General features: G+C 46.5%; 1 long non-coding RNA gene across 2 annotated transcripts; it reads left to right on the forward strand.

The window, feature by feature from the left end:
• Positions 1 to 17,560: 17,560 nt before the first annotated feature.
• On the forward strand, positions 17,561 to 22,172 carry LOC131924470 (uncharacterized). Of its 2 annotated transcripts, none has more exons than XR_009382916.1 (4): positions 17,561 to 17,753; positions 18,193 to 18,285; positions 19,840 to 19,985; positions 21,870 to 22,172. It is a non-coding gene; the product is annotated as an uncharacterized LOC131924470 (long non-coding RNA). The 2 variants fall into 2 exon arrangements; XR_009382915.1 differs by having other exon boundaries at positions 17,562 to 17,753; positions 21,867 to 22,172.
• Positions 22,173 to 25,249: the final 3,077 nt, after the last annotated feature.

Raw genomic sequence — 25,249 nt, forward strand, 5'->3', positions numbered from 1 at the left:
TCCTCCAAAAGGAGAGGCAGCTGAGGCTCAGCAGCTGATATAGGCGCTAGCCACCCAGCCTGACAGCCTGAGTTGGATCCCCAGGACCTGCAAGTTGTCCTCTGACCACCCCCCACATAAATACATAAATTCAATTAAAGATAAGATAGAAGAGGACACCTTGAATCCTGAACCAATTGCATCATTTGTAGGCCCCGAGATAAACTGAAAACGCACGCTCCTGGTTCAAATTTACTTCAACTTCAAGACGCGGGAAGCCAAGCTCTAACGGCTGTGTAGTGGCTCTGGCCTGTCACGCCAGCACTTGAGAGGCTGAGGCAGAAGGAAGCTGGGCTTTATTCTGAGGCCCTATAACAACAACAACAACACAAAAATAAAAAACTAACAAAGGCATGGTACCTTTCAAAGCACGTGGGATTCTAAGAACCCAGTGTGAGCTTCATAAAGTTGTTGAGCAGGCAGGAATGCCTCCAGACATGCTTAGTTCACACCATAAATTTTTCCCTGAAATTAAAATGGCATCTTGAGGCCGGGCGTGGTGGCGCACGCCTTTAATCCCAGCACTTGGGAGGCAGAGCCAGGTGGATCTCTGTGAGTTAGAGGTCAGCCTGGTCTACAGAGTGAGATCCAGGACAGGCACCAAAACTACACAGAGAAACCCTGTCTCGAAAAAACAAAAACAAACAAACAAACAAAACCAAACAAACAAAAAATAAAAAATAAAATGGCATCTTGAAGGTGTATTAGTAAAGGAGTCTGTTTTTAAGGGTGCCCGCTACTGGCAGTGCCACCCCTGGGCACGATATAAAAAAGCAAGCTGAGCAAGCCATGGGGAGCAGGTTAGGAAGTAGCATTCCTCCACCCGGTGCTTCAGTTTCTGCCTTGAGTTCCTGCCCAACTTCCCTCGGTGATGGACCGTGACCTGGAACTGTAAGATCAAATAAAACCTTTCCTTCCCCGGGTTGTTGTTGGCCCGTGTTCTATCACAGGAACAAAAATCAAACCAGAACACCGTATAACCTGGGGACCTGAGTGAAAATTCCCAGCAACTGTGTAAAAAGCCGGGCATGAACGCCTGTATCCCCAGTGCTGGGAGAGGTAGATACGGAGCTTCCTGGCCCCCAAGCTCTGGGTTCAGGAAGACCTTGTCCCAGGTGACTAAGGTGGAGAGTGACGGAGGTGGACCCCTCACCCCTCACAAGTCCTACGCTGGCTTCTGCATACACAGATACGTGCATTCACACACTGGCCTCTGCATACACAGATACGTGCATTCACACATGCATTATACCACACACACACACACACAAAGATAAGAGAAAACCGTTCCAGGCTTGCTGATGGCCTCCAGGAGGCCCCACAGGGATAACACTGTGACCACTGAGTGATTCACCTGGCTGGCTTCTGAAGATATGGTCTGAGCCTTTGGGAAGAGCTTGAAATGACATGGGAGCGGCAGAGGTGTCCCTTCACACCTGACCTCTGAAATAGACTCATCCTTTCGTGCTTTGTGGCGTTCTAGTCTGGGTTGTTTTTGTGTGTTTTTTGTATCTCTTCCCTTGTTGCTACATTCCATCGCTCTCAGTGTGCCCACCTCTAGCAGCTATTCCAGACTGTTAACCATCTGATAGGCCCTAACAAATAACCCAGATTTTTAAAACGGCTTAACCTAAGGACAGACGGCATCTACTGGAGATGTGGGAAACATTCTAGCCATGTGCATGGTTTTCTGTGTAATATTTTTAAATCCTTAAGAACCAAGCCTGGCTGGAGGAGCTAGCCATAAGCAAAGTGCTTAGCTTACAAATGCAAGGGCCTGATTTTGATCCCCAAGACCCAGTTGTGGTGGAACACACTTGTAATTCCAACCCTGAGGAGACAGAGGCGTGTGGATCCTTGGGAATCCCAGCCTAGCCTACTTGATGAGTTCCAGGCCAGTGAGAGACCCTGTCTTAATAAAAAGGTGGGTGGCCCCTGAGCAACACATGAGGTTGGCCTTTGACCTCCACATGCACACACATGTACACCTGCACACTGGTGAACTACCTCGCCAAAACCTAGTTGGAGGACCAGACTTGTAGCACAGTGGTAGATGATTGCCCAGCATGAGAGGCCCTGCGTGGGAAGAGACTGCCTCGTTTGGAGATAACCAGTTCTTAGAAATAGCAAGGAGCATACCTTTGATATGCACGCTAACCAATCCAGGGGCATCTCTCTCCTATCTGGCCTGTACACCCCAGGAGACAATACTCTTGTGCCTTAATCATCCCTTAGACATCCTAGGGCCAGGTGCCAGTCAACTAGGGACCACCCCTAAATCTTAGAGCCTCTCATGGACAATCCCAGACTGTTCCCCCTACCTGTCCGAACTTTCCCATACAAACCTCACTAAAGACCATGGGCTAAGTCTCCTTCCTCATGTCCCAGGCTTCCTGACCACCCGGGGTCCTCTCCTGTGAGGCTCTGTATGATGTAGCATGCTGCTCTTCCTGCCTCTGGACATGTGAGTGTGATGCACTTTGTCCCGGTCTCTCCTGCCTTTCTCGCCAGAGTGAATCTGGACCATCACGTAAAAGAATCCCAAACACAGCTTCTCCTGGCTTTCTTTTGTTCGCCTGATTTCTGAGCCCGTGCTTGGTGAGTTAGCCGGCAGATACTGAGTTCTGAATGAATGGAATAGCTGTGTAACTTATAAGGAAATTGATAGCAGGAAAAATGCAGGTTTTAAATTAATGCCATTATTATTATTTTAGTTGTTAGAGTTCCCACCACGTAGGTCCCACACATCTGCCTTTACTCACGGAGCCATTTCACGGACCCTTCATTGAGTTTTTCATTTCCAAAGTTTCAGATTGAACTTTTTTCTCCCCCAAACCCCAGTGTCTCTGCTGACACTCATCCGTGTGGTGGCTTTTCCATACATTGACATCCTTACTGCATTTCCTCTACCACCTTTGTTGTTGTTGTTGTTGTTGGTTTTTTTGAGACAGGGTTTCTCTGTGTAGACCAGGCTGGCCACTAACTCAGAAGTCCCCCTGCCTCTGCCTCCCAAGTGCTGGGACCAAAGGCACGAGCCACCACAATTTGTAATTTATCTATCTATCTATCTATCTATCCATTTATTTACCCATTTATTTATTTATTTACTTATTTATCTACTTATCTATCTGTTTATTTGTTTATTTATCTATTTATCTATCTATCCATTTATTTACCCATTTATTTATTCATTTACTTATTCTTTTTTTTTTTAAAGATTTATTTATTTATTATGTATAGTGTTCTGCCTGCATGTATGCTCGCAGGCCAGAAGAGGGCGCCAGATCTCATTACGGATGGTTGTGAGCCACCATGTGGTTGCTGGGAATTGAACTCAGGACCTCTAGAAGAGCAACCAATGCTCTTAACCGCTGAGCCATCTCTCCAGCCCTCATTTACTTATTTATCTACTTATCTATCTATTTGTTTATCTATCTATCTGTCTGTCTGTCTGTCTATCTATCTATTTATTTATTTATTTGTTTATTTATTTATTTATTATTTATTATGGTTTTGAGCCAGAGTCTCGTTATATAGCACTGGTTGGCCTGGAACTTTCTATGTAGACCAGACTGGCCTACATTAGCCAATAATACACTTAAAATGTATTACTATGACATCATGAGCTAAAAATTAATTATGGTAAAAGTGACAGTAGTAAAGAAATGAAACAGAGGAAGGTGTCAGAGAAAAGAGAAAGAAGAAAGTAGAAAGAAAAGATTAGGGGAAGGGAGAGGAATGAAGGGGAAGGGCAGGTACCCAACAAGCTCACATAGCACTATGGCCAATTATAAAAGAATTTCTCAGAATGGCCACTAGGGGGCAGCCAAGCCCCATGTAGTTGAAATGGTCACTGGCCAATAAGGTCCTTGGCTGCAAAGGGTTGAGGATGCCGTGACCATAGACAATGCTCCTGCAGCAGGTTCAGGGGATCCAAGCAGGAGCCCAAACCTCGGTTCTGTGCCCCCTCCTTTCTCTCCAGGGCTCCCACAGTAAATCAAGACACAACTGCAGCTCCCTATCTGCTGCACAGGACCCTACAAGAACTTCATTTTTGGATTTACCTTTGCCAGCCAATTTTAGTTCTTAGCCCCCAGGTTCTATTAAAATACTGCCTAATCTGAAAAAAAAAAATGCATTTCTTCAAAGAGCCAGTGGCTAACTTAACTCTTCCAGGTGTCCTCAGACTGGAGGGGATCTGATCCTGAAGAATAGAGGTCTAAACATCGTTTCTAGAGAACCAGGTTTGGGTTGCAGAGCAGCTAGAGGATCATATTTTCTGCCCGTGATGGGCCCATTGCTGGAAGTCTCTTTCACACGTTTCCCTGACTCCCCAGGAGGTGTTCATAGGAGCTTAGGGCTGTCCTATTGGCCTCCAACCAAGATGAGGTACCTCTGACTGCTTCTAGAACATTTGAGGCGTTATCTACCCACATACACAAGGCGTCCTCAATGCACCAAGCTCAGAGCTGCATCTTGCTCCTTAAGATCATAGTAAAATACACAGGGGGGTCTGGGGAGATGGCTCAGTGATTAAACACTGGTCATTCAAGAGTGAAGACCAGAATTCAGACTCTTATAACTAATTCTGGTTGAGCATGGTGGCCCATCTATAATCCAGCCTCAAACCCAAGGGACCTCCAGAGAAACATGGCAAGAGAGATGATCCATATCAACTCGCTCTGGGTTTGGCTGAGAGACCCTGCCTCACTGAGTAAGGTAGGAGAGAAATCGAGAATGGTTTCTGAAATCAACTTTGGACCTCCAAACGCATACCATACACATTTGCCCGTGCACGTGCAAGGACAAACACGTGCATGTGTGCAAGGATGCAAAGAAAAAAAAGAAAAAATATATATAATCTAAATGTATAGTCTGTTGTGGGATTTTCAAACAGAGGAACGGGATAAAAAGCTTCCTGCCAGGAAGCAGCATTTATTTGTGCTGGCTTTGGCTCAGTGGATTTACATCCAAAGGCTGAGCCCCAAGCACGGCAGGCAGGCTGTAGCTTTCTATACCTTTCGTTAGTTCCCTTATCTATTTTAGCCCCTTTATCTCCCTTATATGGTAGCATACATTCTAATTGGGCGGTCTGTTACAGGGTCAAGACAGAGTCATGCATGCACACACAGACACTGATTATGCCATGTTCCCTCCCTGATGTTTTGGGAGGACCTTTACCACATGCCAAATCATGCTCTTTATCCTGTGCCTGGTGCCAAGTACTTATACGCATTTAATATTCGCGAAAATCCCCTAGGGGGTGCTATTGCTGTAACTGTCGCATGAATGAGGCTGAAATACTTTGACTAAAGTCACATGGGCACTACACGGCAGGGGCGAGGTTCAAACTCAGGCCGCCTGGCTCCTCAGCTTGGCTTCTAAGCAGCATGCACACTGCCTTTTCAGAGAACTGCATTTTGATCTACCCTCCAACCTCCTTCCGCCAGCCGACCGAGTCAGCGACGGAAGTTTGGTTTATTCAGCTCAGTCCTGTCTTTCCAAGCTCAAGCTTGAGGCCTGTCCCCTTCTCCTTTAAAGGTTGGGTGTCTGTCATTCTGTGTTTGTGAGTGAGTTCCTGTATCCCCTCCCACTGCTACCTGAGAGGTGGACTGGCAATCTTATGTCCTTTGGGCAGCCAGGCTCCTCATATAGTGATCTTAAGACAAAACAAATCGATATTTTTTTAAAAAGATGTTTCTCTTATTATTTTATGTATGTAAATTTTGCCTGTGTATATGCATGTATTTATGTATGTATGTATGTATGTATGTATGTATGTATGTATTTATGTATGTATGTGCACCACATGTGCCTAGTGTCTAGAGACAGAGGGTTGTGAGCTGCAATGTGGGTGCTGGGAATTGAACCCAGGTCCTCAGCAAGTGCAAAAATTACTTTTCACCATTGAGCCAACTCTCCAGCCCTCATCTAAAGACTTTTTTATTTGCTCGTTTTTGTTTTTCAAGACAAGACTTCTCTGTGTAGTTCTGACTGTCCTGGGACTCACTCTGTAGACCAGGCTGGCCTCGAACTCACAGAGATCTTCCAGCCTCTGCCTCCCGAGTGCTGGGATTAAAGGCGTGCCCCACCACTGCCCGTCATCATCTAAAGACCTTAATGTCGGTCTCCATGGCAAGTGGAATTGCCTCATTGGAGTCAAAGGGGGTGACAGGATCACAACATTGGAAGAAATGTTAAGGCTCAAGACCCATCATTTCATTTTTGATAAATTAGAGCCCACAGAGATGAAATAACTTGTTCACACCCACAGAGCTCCACCAGGCTGAAGCTGAACTCAAGGCAGAATGTTCCACTCACAACAGTATCAGCGATGATTGTATCTAACGTCTGTGTGAGAGCCGATACACGCCAGCAACCAGCAGTAAGCTCTTGATTTCCCTTTCAGTGACCGGGACCTCAGAATGAGGGCAGAGGGTTTTATTTACCTTCAGTTCTTCATTGAATGTTTTTAAAAATCATTTTGTTAAAGACAGGGTTTCATGTACCCCAAGCTGCCTCAAACTTGAGATGCCCTTGGACGTCGGACCCTCCTGCCTTCACCTCCTGGCTGTTAGCTAGGATTACAGGCATGTTTCACCATGTGCAGTTTATACTGTGCTGGAGAAACCTTTGTGCATTCCAGGCAAGCCCTGTAACAACTGAGTTAAATCCCTAGCCCCTATAATATTTCAAGGGCTGGAGAGATGACTCAGTGTATAAGAGCACTTGCTGTTCTTCCAGTGGACCCACACCAAGCAGCTCACAACCACCTGGAACTCTAGTTCGAGGGTATCTGACAACCTCTTTTGGCTTTTGTTGGCCACACACACACACAATTTTTTAAAAAACTTTAAAATATATTTTTAATTCATACATTTTATTTCAGTAAAGGCATAGAGCTGGACTGGGGATGTGATTCAGTAGCAGGATGTGATGCCTATCACATGGGAAGCCCTGAATTTGATCCCCAGCACTCAAAAAAATAAAAAATAAGAAAATAGGGAGTGGAGAGGCAGCTCAAGAGTTTACAGTTGGCACTGCTCTTTCAAAGGACCCAAATTCATTTCCCAGCACCCAACTTAGGTAGCCCAGAACTCCCTGTAACTCCAGCTCCAGGCGACCCAATGCCTTCAGGGGCACCTGAGGTCATGTGTACATACCACCCCCATATACATAATTAAAATAATAAAATACATCTTGAACAATCAAAAGGCCCAGAGCCAACACACCAAACAAGAAGGATACAGAATGAGATGCATAAGCCCCACCCCTTCACACTATCCCTCCTGGTCCATGGGCAACCACCAGTGATTGGTAATATCCACCCAGAGGTTCACAGTTCGAACAGTGTTTTTCTGTAAATCATCTCACTGGATCCCACCATCACCTCCCTAAGATACACTGGGTATAAATGATGGTTGTCTCCATTTACAGATGGGGCTTCAAAATGGTTAGTGACTTGTCCAGAATTAGGCCTCTAAAAAACGGTGGGGCCAAGATTGAGAGCCTGGTGATCTGAAACTTTGGAATTACGACCCACTCTGTCCCTTGATGACAGAGCCCTGGGTATTTAAAACCAGAAGGGGCTGTAAATAGTCCTGCTACAAGGACAGATTTGTCATGAAACAGGAGAAATCTCGTCCTGCCTTGATGTTTGCATTCCTGAGGGGACTACTCATGCTGTGCTGTAGGCCGGCTTACACAGACACCCCTCCTCTGTCTCAGCTGGGGCAGGCTTACACAGACACCCCTTCTCTGTCTCAGCTGATCCAAGGATGAAAGACCAGTAATGAAGAGGCTGAGGAAGACAGGAAGGAGTCCAGGTGAACTGGAGCCCTACAGCTGCCCTCTACATGAGAGACCTGTGCATTCTCACACTTAAGGATGCAGGGTGTCCCCAGGGCTGGAAGTGAACCTGTCCCCAGTCTCTCTCCCAGCTTCTGGAGGATGTTGGCAATGTCCAGATGTCTTGGTTTGTGCACACATCTCTTCCACTCTCTGCCTCTGTTTTCTCTGTTATAAAGACAACAGTCATGGGATGTAGGGTCTGTCCTCATCCAAGTATGACCTCATTTCCATTGATTCTGCTTGCAAGGGCCCCATTTTGAAATCAGTCACGTTCTGATATTCTGGTGGGCCTGAATGTTGAGGAGACACCATTCATTCAACTGAGTACACTGTATCTTCCTGTTTCATACGTTAAATAGAGACACTACTTCTGGAATGTTCCGAGTCTTTTTGTGAATGAGGAATGTCCTAACCCAGGAAGGCAGGGCAAAGATAATTCTGCCCATTTACAGGGAGGGAAGAGAGAAAGGCAGTTGTGTCCAGGGAACAGTTCAAAGACGTCTGCTGGCTGGTGCCAAGAGACGACATTTGCTGGGTCAGGAGGGCGGAAGTGTATCATTTTAGCCACATGGCTTTTGGGTCAAAATGCTCTTATTTTAGTAAGCATGAGAATGAGAGTGGTCTAGGGGAAAGAAAAAAAAAAAAAAGGAAGAGAGTTGACTTATTCCAAACAGCAACTCAGAAAATAAAGTAGGCGGCTGGGAATGAACTGACTTCGGAGTAAAATATATTTATTCAAAGAAAAAATTAAATGGGAAGAGTACAGGAAAACCTGATTGATCAAGGGCTACATCTTGATTCTGATTTTTTAAAAAATCTTCTTGTTGTTCTTTGTTTTTTCAAGACAGGGTTTCTCTGTGTAGCCTTGGCTGTCCTGGAACTCGCTCTATAGACCAGGCTGGCCTCGAACTCACAGAGATCCACCTGCCTCTGCCTCCCAAGTGCTGGGATTAGAGGCGTGGGCCACCATCCCCAGGCCCGGCCAAAATTTTTTATTTTTAATTATGTGTGCGAGTGTATGTCTGTGTGAGCATGCACACATGAGTGCAAGTGCCCCCAAAGGCCAGAGCCCCGGGATCCCCCTGTATCTTAGAGTTACAGGCAGTTGTGAGCATCCTGGCATGGATACTGAGAACCAAACTCTACTCCTCTGTGAAAGTGGTACCTGCTTTTAACCAGTGAGCCATCTCTCCAGCCTCTTTGATTCTAATTGCAAAGTCAAATAGTAAGACTAAAATGGGGGGGGGGGGAACGGCAAAATGAGATGCATTATATAAATTATTTAAATGTTAAAATTTGTTTGGAGTCTGAAAGGGAAAAGTTGTTTGCTTGTTTTTTAAGGTTTTGTTGTTGTTTGAGACAGGGCCTCACAATGTAGCCCATCCTGACAGGAACTTGTAATCCATCCCTCCTCAGCCTTGTCAGTACAGGCATGTGCTACCATGTCCAGCTCAAAAAAATACCTTTGGAGGGAAAAGAAATGTGCTGAGAAACTTAAAATAATCAATCACTATATATTTTTTTAAATATTTATTTATTTATTATGTATACACTGCTCTGCCTACATGTATATCTGCACGCCAGAAGAGAGCACCATATTTCATTTTAGATGGTTGTGAGCCACCATGTGGTTGCTGGGAATTGAACTCAGGACCTCTGCAAGAGCAGCCAGTGCTCTTAACCTCTGAGCCTTCTCTCCAGCCCCAATCACTATATTTTGCCAGGACAAAAATAAGAAAAGATAGTCGAGTGTGGTGGCGCCCACCTTTAATCCTAGCATTTGGGAGGCAGAGTCAGATTGATCTTTGTGAGTTCGAGGCCAGCCACTGATACACAGTGAGGCCTTGTCTCAAAAACAAAGAAAAGTGAGGGGACTAACAGAGACCCCGTTAAAACAGATTTGTTATTTAACGACTTGGCTTACTACGAACAAGCCTGGACACAACAGCGCAAGGAAGTGTCGCTCTTCAGCAAATGGTGGGACATCCGCAATGACTCACCATCAGCTTCGCTCCACCTTTTCCATATCACGCATCACAGTATACTCCAAACGGGCCCTAAGAACCCAGAGAAAGAAATGGAGATGCAGATGACGTTCAGCTGTGCCGGGAGAAAGCATTTTAACTATCCCTGCAGCAAACATCAGAGGCAGGAGGGCCGGATCTAAATCTGTTCTTAAAAGCCTTTTTGTGCCACCAAATGCAATAAAGCAAACAGGGAAACGAAAGCCACAGATGGGAGAGAACACATGCAGCAAATAAAGCATTCTGCCCAAAATAACTGAGGAGCTGCCCCAAGTTAAAAAAAAAAAAAAAAAAAAAAAAAAAAAAAAAAAAAAAAAAAAAAAAAAAAAAGCCAGAATCCTGATCTGTTTTGATAAGGACCAAAGGAACAGTTCACACACATAAATAAATAGGACAATGAGGAACTTCACTGCAGACCTTGAACTTGCAGTCTAGATAGCTTGTCAGTGATTTGTTTTCGTGTGTGTGTGTGTGTGTGTGTGTGTGTGTGTGTGTGTGTGTGTGCTGCGCGTGTGTGGAGAGGTGTGCTGCATGTGGAGGCCCAGTGTTGATATGGGGAATCACCTTCAATTATTCCTCCATTTCATTCTCTGCCAGTGTGACTAATCTTGCTGGCTAGTGTGTTCTGGGGGAACCTGCCTCTCACTTCTGAGACTGGAATTACAGGTGGGCCACCGGGGGTCCTGAACCATCTCCCCTGTTTCATTCCCCCACTCTTTATTTTTGAGACGGAGCTTCACTATGCATCCCAGGCTAGCCTCCCGCTCTTCATTCTCCTGCTTCAACTCTTACGTTGTTATAAAATCAATTTAAGGCCAGTCTAGCAGAGCACATTTTTAATCCCAGCACCTGGGAAGCAGATCTCTGTGAGTTTAAAACCAGCCTGGTCTGTGTAGTAAAACATTGTCTCAATAACCAGCCCTCTACTTCTACCTCCCACTCCACCCTGCCCCAGGGTGATCAGGAGTTAAAGGCCAGCCTTGGCTACATAGTGAGTTCAAAGGCAGGCTTCAATACGTGAAACTCCGTCTCAAACAGAACAGAAATCAATTTTAGCCAAGCATAGTGGTGTATGGCTATGACCCCAACACTCAAGAGGTGGAGGTAGGGGGATCAGGAGTTCAAGGCCAGCCTGTGCTATGCAAAAGATCCTGTCTCAAAACGAAGTAAAATCCATTTAAGTGATACAATTTCATGTTTGGTAGTGCAGATTTCCTGGATGCTAATATCACAAAACCTAAAACACCGTTTCTACCCTTTGATTCCAGTCTCATTTCCACAGATATGGCCAAAGAAAGTGACGTAAGAGGCGTAAGAGGCGGGAGTCATCGCTACAATCGTAAGATGCCTATTACAGTATTACTTAAGTTAAAAACAAACAATTCAGAAGCTAGCTGTTTGCACGATGATGATTCTCATGGAGTCTAAGGAGTTGAGGCAGGAGGCTGGAGAGTTGTAGGCCAGCCTTGGAACCCTGTTAAAGGAGGTGGGACTGGGTAGATAGCTCAGAAACACTGGGATGTTCTTGGGAATAGAGACTCGAGCCTCCGAGACTCATCAATAAGAATCTTTAAAGAGAGCCCGGGAACGTTCATTTTATCATCAGCCCAGACGATCCATTACTGCATGCAGGTTGCAGGGCCACTCGACTCCAAGCAAACCACAGACATGAAAGCCTTTGCAGGACTGAAAAGGGATTCCACAGAAGTAAAAAGATGGATAGTGAGGATGCAGAGAACATTCCAGACCCAGGGGCTGCAGCAACCCCTCCATGAGATGCCCCTAACAGGATACAGTGGCCACAGTCACTGCATAGTCACAATGTTGCATTTAGTTCTACAAGCCCTCTCAAATTTCAGAGTGGTCATACCAGGGTTTATTATTATTATTATTATTATTATTATTATTATTATTATTTATTATTATTATTATTACATTTCTCCTTTCCCTTCCCTCCCTCTAAACCTCCCATATACCCATCCTTGTTCTCTTTGAAATTCATGGCCTCTTTCAGTAATTGTCACATGCATATATGTATACATATATACCTACACACACACACATACACACACACACACACACACACACATACACACACACACACACACACACACACACACACACACAGTCCTAAATATAAACTCAGTCTGTATCCTGTTGGATACTAGATAACCGATTGGCCTGCCCTTCCCTGGGGAAGCCTGTTTCTCCCACTGTCAGTATTCTGTAGCTGCCTGTGGTCCACTGTGTCGGGCTGAGGCCCCAGGGTCTTTCCCCGTCCACTTTGACGTGTCTATTAGTGTCCTCCCTGCTCAGCTCATGTTTAGGCAGTCACATTGGTGAGACTTCCTGGCTGTAGCTTCTGATACTCCAAGGAGACACAGTCACAGCAGACTCCCTCTGGCTCTTACAGTCTTCCCACCCTGCTCGTCCACACTGTTCCCTGAGCCTGAGGTATGGGAATTCATACAAGGTTTTTTGTTTGTTTTTGTCAAAAGACCAGGAGGGTCCCTTGAAGAATTAACACCTACAAAGAGTCTGTAGGATTCTTGCCATCTCTGCTTGGATGCCACCCTTCCCTTTTATCTCAAGACCCCAGACTTCAAGTGACTAATAGTCACATTACTGTTCACGGTCTGGGTGGCATCGCAGAAGCATCACCCCACTGTGACCTTAGCCTTGTCAATGGAGGCACCACTAAGGGGGCATGGGGGTGGAGGGTGGGGGGTGTGCCCATTCACCAACAAATGTGTTTGTTGATCACACATTTTTTTTTTTTTTCACTGTATACAGGGAAACAAACAAACCATTAGAGAAGGCTTAGCAGCCACTTATTCGGGCTACTGAGTCTTCTTTTGCAGGGGAGGGAGACGGAGCTGATAGCCAATTACTAAAGCTCTTCTGAGCCTCTCTGGCTCCCAGGGGGCTTCCTTTCCTGCACACTGATCCCTGGGGCCCAGATGTACCACCGCAGCTCTGCCGTTCACAGAAGACTCCCTGGAAACTACAGACCCATTCTTGCTCAGAGTCTTGGGGCTTCTTGCCAGGACCTGGGGGTGTCACACACTACTACTTTCCAGCCAAGGGTGGTCAGCCTCCCCCAAGAAGGCTGGGCCAATGCCCACAAAGCCAGGCCGATAGGCGCTTGCGCTTGTGTGGGAGTAGTGTCTACTCCCTACCAGGGATTCAGTAAGGGACCTTGTGGTAGCCAGGCCTGACTCAACAATACGCCCCAAGTCCTGTTTTTGATGCTCGGCCGCCCTGAGGTAGACACACAGGCTTCTTCTGAAACAGTGTGTTTCCCGCCCGAGATACAGACTCCCACCTTCCCCTGGTGGTCCTCCCAGCTGCTCCCTCTGGGTGCACAGTCTTAGCAACTTTGCATGGCCCATCCAAGGGACCCCCTTTTCGATGAGGGAGAACAGGCAAAGCAGAGTGGCTTTGGGAGCGCCAGAGTGGGTACTTGGGAGTTGCCATTGTTCCCAGCCTCCTCTCAGAAGCTGGCATTATCCCACTGCTACCTTCAGCAACCCTCCCCCCTGCCGCCCCTCCCCCACCCCAAACCCTTCTTACAGGGTTAGAAACCAGCCAATCTGACATCTTCCCAGCTCCCTTCCAAGGACTTGCCTTCTGGAGGCAGAGAGCAGAAGGGAGCAATGCAGAGAAGACCCCTCAGCCCAGAGGTCTACGGTGACTTGCGTCTTTCATTCCCAAGGATTTCTTGAGTGCCCATAGTGTGCCAGACACTGTGCTGGGGAGCTACAGCTGTGAACAGACCGACTCATGGAAATGACAGATCGCAGAGGAGACAAAAAAAAAATCAACAAGCAACCAAAGTCATGAAGGGACATCACCAAGTTGTCATGGGTGTTCAGAAAGACGGAGGCAGGTGCTTGATGGGAAGCAAGCGGGATTTGGCTTTAGGAGTCGGCCACGGAAGGCCTCTGGGGCAGATTTTGGGTGACAGGAAGGACCAACAGGGGAAGTGACCTGAGTAGAGGTTTATTCGGGGGCCTTGAGTTCTTTGGGGTTGCAATTCAGGGAGTTAGGGATGAGGCCCTTGGTATGAGATGGTTGGAGGGTACAGAGCAGGTGACCAAGGTAAGGCTTTCTTTTTCTTTTTTTTTTTTTGAGACAGGGTCACCAAGGCTGGCCCAATCGGTCTGCCACCCCCTCCAAGTGCTGGAATTGCAGTGTGTACCACCATGCATAGTGAGATTTTTATTTTTGTCTGAGTCAAGTGAGACGTTATTAGAGGGTTTGAGCAAATGATATGATGGGGTTTAAATTGTCCCTGTGGCTTCAGGTCTGAGAAGAAGCTATGAGGAACAGACTTGGGAGGGAAGAGGGCTCATAGGAGAGGGCACTGGCTTGTATTTGCTGGTGGAGGAGGAGGAGGTAAAGGGACCCGAGACACACTCAGGAATTTACCTGGACTACTTCCCAGCAGGCAGGGAATGAGGGGGGATGGGGACGCTGCTGTTTTCAGTGAGAAGGGCTAGTGGGGGTGGGGTTACAAGGAAATGGGGACAAGGGCAGAGTTAGCTTGTCTTCAGGCTCCTTCCGATTCAAAGTCAAGGAATTTGTTATCTTACTCTCCTTTCCAGCCAGCCCCTAAAACCTGATTTTATAGTCTGAGGAAACAGACTGTGGTTGAGCCCAGGAGTCCAGAGTCAGCTTTGAGAGATAATACCAAGAAGATGATTTGCCTTTTAGGGCCATCTGCCCTGAATCTAGGCTGCTCCCACCCAGCCCAGCTCTCAACTCTCTGCCAAGCATCTCACCGGAGGTCTCTTTGAGCCATGTTGGCATTGGGACTCAGGACAGGATGCTCTGGTTCAGGAGACACATGTTTAGTCTCATTCATTAGTAATCTCCCTTTTCCCAGATTCTCTTTCCAATGCTTGTGGGTCAGCTTCTAGAATGAGCTAGGGCTGGGTGATGATGACCTGGAAGCGGTGAATTGGGGCTGGATGCAGGTCGGCTCCTGAACGGTTTGAGCTCACAACTTCCTTTCTCTGAGAAGGATGGCCTCAAACTCACAATCCTCCTGCCTAAGCAGAATGGCAAAATGGGACGCAAATCCCTTCTTTCTTTACAAGGGTGAGGATTAGGGCTTAAGAGTCAGGGAGACCTCACTTGGGATGTCAACTATGTGACCTTGGACAGGTTAGTTACATCCCTAGGAAATAATAATCACTTCTCTGGGACCTTTGGGAGGGTCCCAGAGAGGTCAAGCTTGAGAGCTCAAGTACCCTCTATAAGGATCATCAGGGCACACAGGAGATGTCTCTGACCTCTTGTTGTTGTTTGAGACAGGGTTTCTCTGTATAGCCCTGGCTGTCCCAGAACTCCCTCTGTAGACCAGGCTGGCCTTGAACTCACAGAGATCCACCTGCCTCTGTCTCTCCAGTGCTGGGATTAAAGGCGTGCACCACCACTGCCTGGCTGCTGTCACTGAACTCCTAGGACCACAAGAGACAGTCTGGGGTAATAAGGCTTGGTCTATCTGCCCCAATCAAAGCCCAGACTTATTCTCTGGCATCTTCAGGGTGTGGGAAGTCCAGGACAAACTGGATGGGTCCAGGCAGGACTAATGATAATTCACAGGCTGGCAGTTTCAGATAAAGAGGCAAAGCTGAATGATGAACTGGACCACAGTGGAGTGTGAACCCAGACCCGGGCATTCTTGAGATTTATGTTTCCAAGCATCAGACATCAGAGCAGGACCAGTCTGTGTTGACATTCCTCCTGTCTGGGCACAGAGGAGAGAAATACATGTAATTGGGTTTTCTTCTTTTAGAATATATTTGTTTGGTGCTTTTCTTTTTGATTTTAGTGGTTTTCTTGGTGTGTGTGTGTGTGTGTGTGTGTGTGTGTGTGTGTGTGTGTGTGTGAACCTGACTGCCAGCATGTGTGTGGAGGTCAGAGAAGGGACTTTCTCTGTCACCCCTCACTTGAGATGGGGTCCCTCACAGAACCTGGAGCTAGACTGGCACAGGCCCAGCAGTTCTTTCTCTAGACCCTCTCAGGGCTGGGGTTACAGGCACGAGTGACCACACTTGATTTTTATGTGGGTTCCGTAGATTTGAATTCAGGCCCTCATTTTGTGCAGCATACATTCTTACTCTCTAAACTTGTTTGTTTGGCCACAGTGTATCCTACTACGGAGCTCTGACGGGCGGGCCTGGAGCTCACTGTGCAGCCTACGGAGACTCCCCTCCACCTTGTGTCCTTATTGGCCCAGCCTCCCAGGTGCCGTGATCACGGATTAAGATACCATGTCTGTCTTCTGTCGTCAGTGGTGTTTTGAAACAGGAGCTCACTACACAGTACAAGCCAGCCTCAAACTCAAAATCCTCCTGCCTCAACCTTCTGAGTGCAGAGATTACAAGTGCATGCCACCCTTTCTTAGATATGAATTTATTCAGTTTTGAAATTTTGTCCTTTATACTTCTGGTGTTAAAATAGCCTCCCTCTGCCTGGTGCAGTGACATGTGCCTATAATTTCAGCTACGCAGGAGGCTGAGGCAAGATCAAAGCTTCAAGGGTTCAAGACCAGCCTGGGCAATGTTGTGATACTTGTGTCAAACAAATCGAACAACCAAGAACAGATACCCTTTCTTTTATAAATTAGGGGTGAGAATTGTTGGTGCTGTGGCTATTCATAATAAATTATGATAATTTATTTTGATTGGTGAAATTTAAAACTCTGTCTACAAATGGGAAACTGAGCCCAGAGAGAAGATACAACTTACCAAATCCAGAAGCCTAGAACCAAACCTAGGTTATTGAGAAGAAGGACCCCCGCCTAGGGCCCCTGACTTCCAGCACAGGCTCTTTGACTAGAATCCTCCCTAGCTTCTTCGGGCCTCTTTCATTTGCAAGTGATTGAAATCCAATTCAAACAGCCTCAAGCAAAGGGAAAAAGTCAAGACTTCCAACTAAAAAGAGAGATTCTTGGCAGAAGTACACAAAACAAAGCCCTGGGTTCCCATCAGTCTCCTAGAAACAGAGGCACGCAGGACCAGAGTCTCCCCTATGTGGTTCAAAACCTCCAACTAACTTGGGAGTTGGAGGCAGGTAGACCTCTGTGAATCTGAGGCCAGCTTGATCTACAGAGTGAGCTCCAGGACAGCTGGGGTGGCAGTGTGAGACCCTGTCTCAAACCAACCAACCAGCCAACAACATCAAAAAAATCATCCAATGTTACAATCAGAAACCTGACATATTAACATACACTGGTAATCCTAGTGCTGGGGAGGATGAGGCAGGAGGATTGTGAGTCTGAGGTCAGCCTTGGTTACATAGGGAGCTCATGTCTCAAAACAAAACAACAGCAAGACTCCATAACTGGGCTCCCCACTCTTTATTCATAGCAGTAACACACACACACACACACACACACACACACACACACACACACACACACACCATGTGCATGCATTCTCCTCTCCTGAACCTAGGAGTCAGTCTTTGCCTTGTTTTATTCTGACTCACAGTATCTCTCAGGATACACCTGCACAGAGTGTCTAAGTGACCCAGGTCCAACCGATCTCTCCTGCTGCTTGTGGGTGGGGCACCCTCCCTAGCAACCATCATCAGAACACACTGTCCTGGCAGCCTTTCAGCTGTAACTTATTAGCTGAGTAATTGTGGGAAGCATCTGCATTTTCTTTATTCTGTTGCTGATCAGCACGTACCCCAAGAACTAAAAATAAGCCACAGGAGGTGAGGCTTGTTGGAAGCCGAGTAACTGGGTATTTTCTCAAAGATCAAACCTCCTTGATTTGGAGAAGAAGGTGTCTTGGGCTCACAGTGTGTGATTCCAATACTCAGGTGGGTACAACACTAAAATGTGGCTTTGAAATTCTGCCCCAAGATGGGACGGTGCTAGGTCAGGGGAAGCACCATGGTTTTCCCTGGTACTGCCCTGGTTCTCTTTCCTTTTAGTCTGGCACACTGAGCAAATGCGTTCCTTTCCTACCCATCTGCCTGGCTGATGGGCAGGAGGCGGTGGAACCGGAGGAAGCCAGCAGACATCGTTCCTAACGGTTGCGGTGCCATTAGCCCCTCACAAAGAACCTCGGAGCTTGCCTTGTTCCTAATCCATTTTCCCAGCTAGAGGCCATTATTGCAAGAATACTGAAGCCACGAGGATGAAAAGAAAACATCAACTTCCATTTGAGGAAAATAAATCGGAATATAATCTGGAGTAGACTGCAAAACTTAGAGAAACATTTCAATTAATAATTACTTTTCAAAATGTTTTTTTAAGAGACAAAGTCTCCACTATCTTGCCTGGCCCAGCACCAAACTCTTGGACACAAGTGATTCTCTCGTGTCAGTCTCTGAGTTGTGGACACTACAGGTGAGTCCCACCTCAAGGTGGGCAATGTTATATCTTTTATTTTAGTGAGTCTATGTGTGTGTTCAGACCTGTTCTCACCTTCCACCTTGTCATCGCAAGGGCTTTCTTGTGTATGGGGCTGTAATGTGTACTACAGGTTAGCTGGCCCATAGGACACAATTCTTCTGTCTCCACCTCCCATCTCACCACAGGAGTGCTGGGATTACAGAGGCAAGTTACAACATCTGGCCCTTAAAATTTTTTTTTTTTATACGTATGGTGTTTTGCCTACATGTATGTATGTGCGCCATGTGTGTGCAGTGTCTGCAGAAGCCTGAAGAAGCCATCAGATCTCCTCCCTAGGACGGGAGTTACATACGGGTTTTAGCTGCAGGGTGGGTGCTGGGAACCCAACCCAGGTCCTCTGGAAGAGCAGCCAGTGCTCTTAACCTCTGAGCCACCTCTCCAGCCCACATCCAGCTTTTGGCATGGGTTTCAGGGGTCAGATTCCGGACATCAGGCTTGTGCAGAAAAGGCTTTTACATACTGAACCATCTCTCTGGCTAGGATGAGCAATTTTAAATTAAAAAAAAAAAAAACTCCATTGAAAAGGAATGTTCCATTATACTTATTGCTGTGGGTCATTCTGAAAGACCTAGAGCCAAGTTTGTGTTGTTCTGTCTTAGAGAAAGCACTATCCTTTCAAATCCCTCCCAGGTAAATTTCATCTCTAGATACATTTGGTAAGATCCTCAGCAAGGGACAAAGAATTTGTGACATGGGGCAGACTAAGTCAGTCCTCCGAGGCTCCCCACTTTCTTTCCCATTTCTCCCCACTACAGATTAAAATGAACTTCTAAACTCAGGTTCCTGCTCTGTGACCCCACGTGTTTCCTTAGCTTTCCATTAGTATAACGAATACTACAGATAGTCAACTTATTACCAAGAAAAGTTTCATCTGGGTGTGGTAGCACGTGCCAGTAATCCTGGCACTAGGGAGTGTGAGAAAGGATTGCCATGACTGTGGGCTACATAATGAGTTTCAGATCAGCCAGAGCTACAGACTAAGAACTTGTCTCCAAAAAACCAAATGGATGGGATGGTTCGGTAGGTAAGGATACTCCACATCAAGTCTGAAGATGTGAGTTTGATTCCTGGAATCCACATGGAAGAAGAGAAGCCCATGGAAACGTTCTCTGACTTCTCAATGTCCGTGTGCTCGCACGCTCACGTGCACACACACACACACACACACACACAAGCATAACACATTATATATGTATATGTATACACACACATACACATACATACACACACATATAGAACAAATGGAGAGAGAATACAAGTTTTTTGCCTTTTGTTTTCATTTCGTTTGGAAGTGTAGCCCATGATCTATTGGCTCCCAAGGCTTTGAGCCCCTTTGAGTCAATGCAGCCTGGTAAGAATGCGGAATTGTTTCTGCCAAGAAGCAAAAAAGAAGAAAAGGGCCTGGGTGTGTGGTTTCACAGTAGATTCTCATTCTGAAGGAAAGACAAAAGAAAGAAAGGGGGGTGTCCCTTCTCTTGTGTCCCAAAGACAGGCACCAACGCTTCTCTACAGTGTCATCCTGGGGACCCAGCCTTGACCACATGAGCTGTTGGAGAACATTCAGCATCCAAACTGCAGAACCAGAGGATCATCGTGTCTCAGTCATGTCTTCCGTGGGTCCCATTTATACAGAGGTAACTCCACAGAAAGGACCTTATACCCATTTTACTCCCACACACCGGGGAGAACTTCTCCAACAGGCTCAGAACAGACAGTCCAGAGCTCTGTGATGAGTCAATGAGGACATCATTCAGAGTATCTTTGAGAGTGTTTCTGAATGAGATTATATCTGAACCAGGACACTGACAAAGTGAATTGTGGGTAGGTCTTATCAAATCTGTTAGCAGTCTGAAAAAAGAAAAAAAAAGAAAGAAAGAAAGTAAAGTAAAAGAGAAAGGAGGGGTAAGGTATGAGGAGGCTCCCCTGCGACATTTATCTTCTGCTTTTGAATTTTGTCTCTGATTGGAACTTAGAAAATGACTCTCCAGGGTCACCAGCTTGCCAAATGCAGATCACGGGGTTTTTCAGCCTCTGTATAAACATGAGACATGTTATCTCCACCCTGTTAATTTTTTTTTTGATGAACATAGGCAGATCTACAAAAATATTTTTAAATTTTAAATTATAATTTCTTTTAAAATTGCTCGGAACGGGCTGGAGAGATGGCCACTTAGTGAAGTGTCAGCACAAGGAACTGAAACCCTATCTCCAGAATGAAGGGCTCCAGCAGGCCCAAACTTGGCAAACATGGTACCCACTCTCCTTCCCAGTCCCTTGCTAAAAACCGTTAGGTCGCATTCCTAAAGCTAGCCCCCAAGGTCCATGCCCTTATTTGGTCACTTCCCCCATGAGGCTGACCACCAAGGTCCAGCTGTTGAAGTCCAGCAATCAGAGCCCCCTTTGGCTCACCTAATTAATATGCCCAATCAAAACAAACCAACTCGTCCTAACATGGGCTTTCCCTTTTCCCTTTATAAACTGCCATTTTCCTATGGGTCACGTCGGTCTTCTCTCTATCCAGAGGCAGTCCTTTGTCCCTCTGGAACAAATATCCCTGTCCCCTCTCCCTTGTTCCCATCCCCTTCTCCCTTGTTCTCCATCTCCTGTCTTTGTCTCTTATTCCCTGCCCAAGTGATTGCCAAACATCTACTACCAATTGTCTCCCCAAAATTAATTAACTGTCCAGGTGTCCTCAGGCATCAAACACGGAGTGACTCCCTCATTCCCAATTACAAGACAGAATTAAACCCAAGCCATCTACACACACACACACACACACACACACACACACACACACACACACACTTTCATGGCTAAACCCTTACTTGGGTCGAGGTCATCCAACAAACTCTCTTCTTAACTTCACTAATCCCTCTTTTAATGACTCCTTTCAACGCGGGGGCCCACCCCGTTAGCTTCAGTCCCTCTCACTGGCCATACCTCAGTTGCCAATATCCCACCCCCGCCACTGACCACTTGTCCCCCTTGATCATCCAAGCTCTCATTTGAGAACCAAAGCCAAGTTCTCTCAACCTCTCCACACCAACCCCCCAAATCTGTTACAGACCGTCCCTCTCACTGTTTGCCAAGAGCCTCCCCAATCATCTGTGTTCCTAAGATATCTCGATTTCAGAACCCACCTGGACATCCCAGGAAAGCCTATTCTGATGCAACAGGAGTCTCTCAAATTGTATTCTCCTCAACACAACCAGACCCTGCTTTCAGACATCAGCTGTTCCCCAATTAACCTAAATAAATAGTCAACCTAAATGCTCCTGGCTCCTCTCAAGAACTCTGAAACAGACTCCAGATAAGTACCGTTGTCAGCCGACAGCCTATTTCCCCACCTGCCTATTCCTGAGGGTGCGACCTCTCCCCCATTCCCTGGGATCTCTCCCTCCTTCCCTGGTCTTAGGACTCCTCTTCCCATAAGCCTAAAAGCTTCAAATGTACATCGAAGATAAAAAAACTTCCCCTAAGCTCCTTAACTTTACCTCTGTCTCTATCTGTTCTAGTAGATTCCAAATCAACTATAGACTGCTCCAACGACTCACCAGCCCCAGCTGTTTCCTTGGAATCTACATCCTGGTCCAGCCTCACAGACTACATTCCCCTAGCCTCAGATGATGGTCCCACAGAACCTGGACATTGAATGGCATAGCCTGTTCTTCCTGACCTTGATCTACATTCCAGATTCCTTGGGTCCCTAACAAGGAAGCCCCAGTGTCAGTAGGAAGCAGGCAGGGAGAATGATGCCCACTTGCTCAATACCTAACGACCCAATAATCAAAAGGTGGGAAAGAAGGGCTCCAGCAGGCCCGAACACGGCACACATGGCTCTGGCAGGCCTTGGCCTTCTCCCCCATTCCCTCTGTCTTGCTAAAAGCCATTAGATTACATTCCTAAAGCTAGCCTCCAAGGTCCATTCCCTTATTTGGCCACTGACTAATTCCTGAGACAAAACATCAAGTTCCAACAATCAAAATTCATTATTTAGCTTCCAATCAGGACTTACCAGCTCACCCGAGCACAGACTCCCCCTTTTCCTCCTTAAAAACCCACTCCTGCAGAAACACCCTTTCTTGCTTTGTTTTCTTTGCAGCACCCCCCACACCTGCCACTTGCCCCTCCAGGGTAATAAATCTCCTTTGTGGTAAGAACTTAGTGTCTGGCTGTGTCCTGTACCAACTTCAAAGGGACCAGCCTCCCTTACACAGAACGCACGTAAAGCCCATCATATCCAGGACTACATAGAAAGAGCCTGTCTCAAAAAAAAAAAAAAAAAAGCCAGGTACAGCAGAGTGTGCCTGGAGTCCCAGCCCTGGGGAGGCGGAGACAAGGCGATCTCTGGGGCTTACTGGTCATCCAGTCTAGTGAATTCAGAGAGTTCTTTTCTTCAAAAACGTATGATGAATGGTGATTGAGGAAGATACCTGATGTCAGCCTCTGGCCTTCACATGCAAGCACACACATGTGCTTGCACACACGACTATTAGAAGGAAAGCTAGGTGTGGTAGTGCACACCTGCCATCCTAGCACTCAGAAGCCAAGACAGGGGTTTGAGACCAACCAGCCTGGGTTGCATAGGGAATTTAAGCCCCCCACCCAAATGGCTTGAGGTGTAGCTCAGTTGGCAGAGTGCTTGCCTACCATACATGAAGGCCTGGATGCAGTCATCAGCACTAATTAACCCAGTGCGGTGGCCCAAGCCTGTAATGTTAACAATCGGGATGGTGGGGGCCAGACTATCAGGAGTTCAAGGCTAGCCTGAGCAATTTGAGTCTCTTTCTCAAAAAACCAAACCAAACCAAACCTAAAACCAGGGTTTGAGCGCTGTCTCATAGGTAAAGGGTTTGCTGTGCAGGCACGAGGATCTGCACTCAATCTCCAGGACCCACATAAAGGCTGGGTGTGGCAGCACCTGTCTATAACCCCAGCCCTGGTGAGCAGAGATGGGTGGATCTTGGGGGGCCTACTATCCAGCCAGTCTAACAGAAGTGTACCAGGCTTTTTCTTTTGGGACCACCAACCAGCTCCCAAATTATGACATGGAGACTTATTAATTATGAATGCTGGGTCTTCTCTTAATCTGTTTCTCTTTATCTACATTTTGTCTTAGGATTTTTTGCCTTTCTTTTCTTCCTTCCTTCCTTCCTTCCTTCCTTCCTTCCTTCCTTCCTTCCTTCCTTCCTTCCTGTGTATCTTACTTTCCTGCTGTCTCCACGGGTAGCTGGCGGCTGCCTGACTTCTGGCCCCAGGCATGCCCCTCTCTTTCTCCTCCATTCTCTCTTCCCTTCTTCTTCCCCTTCTTCTTGTCTCTCTTCTTCTACTTATTCTCTCTGCCCACCAGCCCCACCTATCCCTCTCCTGCCCAGCTATTGGCCATTCAGCTCTTTATTAGACCAATCAGGTGCCTTAGGCAGGCAAGGTAAAACAGCAACACATCTTTACATAATCAAACAAAAGCAGCAAAAACAAATGTAACATATCTTTACATCGTTAACAATGGCAGCAGAAACAAATGTAACACATCTTCACATAGTTAAAGTCATAGTCTGCAACACAAATAAATATAACACATCTTTGCCTAGTTAAATATTCCACAACACAGACGCAGCAAGGTTCAGGTTCAGCAAGAGACCTTGTCTCAAAAACAAAACCTAAAACAAAAGGGGTCAAGCAACAGAGTAACACACCCAAAGTGGCCTCTGGCCTCCATGAATACACACACAGGCAATGCATCTGGGCAGGCTTGTGCTATACCTGCACACACATGTGTATGCCACACATGCACAAGTGAGCACAAAGGAGAATGGCTTATGACAATAATGAACATATAAGAATGAATAACATTTGGAGTGTTTGCCTATACAACAATGAAAATAATAAAACCTTAAAATATTTTTGTAGGAGCTAGCATGGTGGCTTAGCAGGTAAAGTTCGTTGAGAGGCTGATGGAGGAGTTTGATTCCCCACACCCACATAAGGGTGGAAGAAGAGATATGACTTACACATGGTGCTGTGCTGTGGTCTGGGTGTCCCTCCCCCTGCTGCATAACATGCACACACAATGAATGAATGAATGAATGCTGTTTTAATGAATGAATACTGTTTATGGAGAAATGGAGCCACAAAGACACAAATTCCCAAGACCCCTGCCTTAAGATCCAAGTCATAATGGGACCTGCTAACATTTTGAGTTTTGTCTGTGAGTAGAATTATGTGTGTGTGCTGGGGGGGCAGGGGCATGGCCTGGCCATAGAGAGGCCAAGCAGGCAGGCCCAAACAAAGGGTAAGAAATCGCTTTTTCTGACAAGGGTGACTATCCAGGCACCGCCTGCCTCCCCTCCAGTCTTCCTTTGTCCTGTCCTTGTCTTTGTCTAATCAGGCTGATCTCTGTCTCCTGTAGACCAGGATTCAAATATTTACTGCTCATAGGCCAGCTACCCTATCATGGGGTAAAGATAAACAATTGGATGCGGGCGTCGCCAGGGAAACGGCCCTGTAAACAAGCAGCTCTCTTAACTACTCAGCGCCTTGTGCTTCTCACAGAGCTCTGGATGGGAGAGGAGTGCTTGCTCAGAGGAAGGAGCTTTTGAGCAGGGCTTGGAGGAATGAATGTGCGTTTGACCAGGAACATGGCCTCAGGGGAGAGGGGTGGATAGCATGTGATGAAGTATAACAAAGGCTGCAGCCAGTGAGTAGCAAAGAGTTGATAAGGCTGTTGGTTCTCTGAAGCATGAAGCTATTTCTTCCAACTAAGACACAGAAACAAAGGGCTGGAGGCATGGATGACTCAGTGGTTAAAAGTTCCTGCTCTCTCTCTCTCTCTCTCTCTCTCTCTCTCTCTCTCTCTCTCTCTCTCTCCTCTCTCTCTCTCTCGGGACAGGGTTTCTTT

The sequence above is a fragment of the Peromyscus eremicus genome, chromosome 14 (genome assembly GCF_949786415.1).
Source record: "Peromyscus eremicus chromosome 14, PerEre_H2_v1, whole genome shotgun sequence".
NCBI classification, from domain to species: Eukaryota; Metazoa; Chordata; class Mammalia; order Rodentia; family Cricetidae; genus Peromyscus; species Peromyscus eremicus.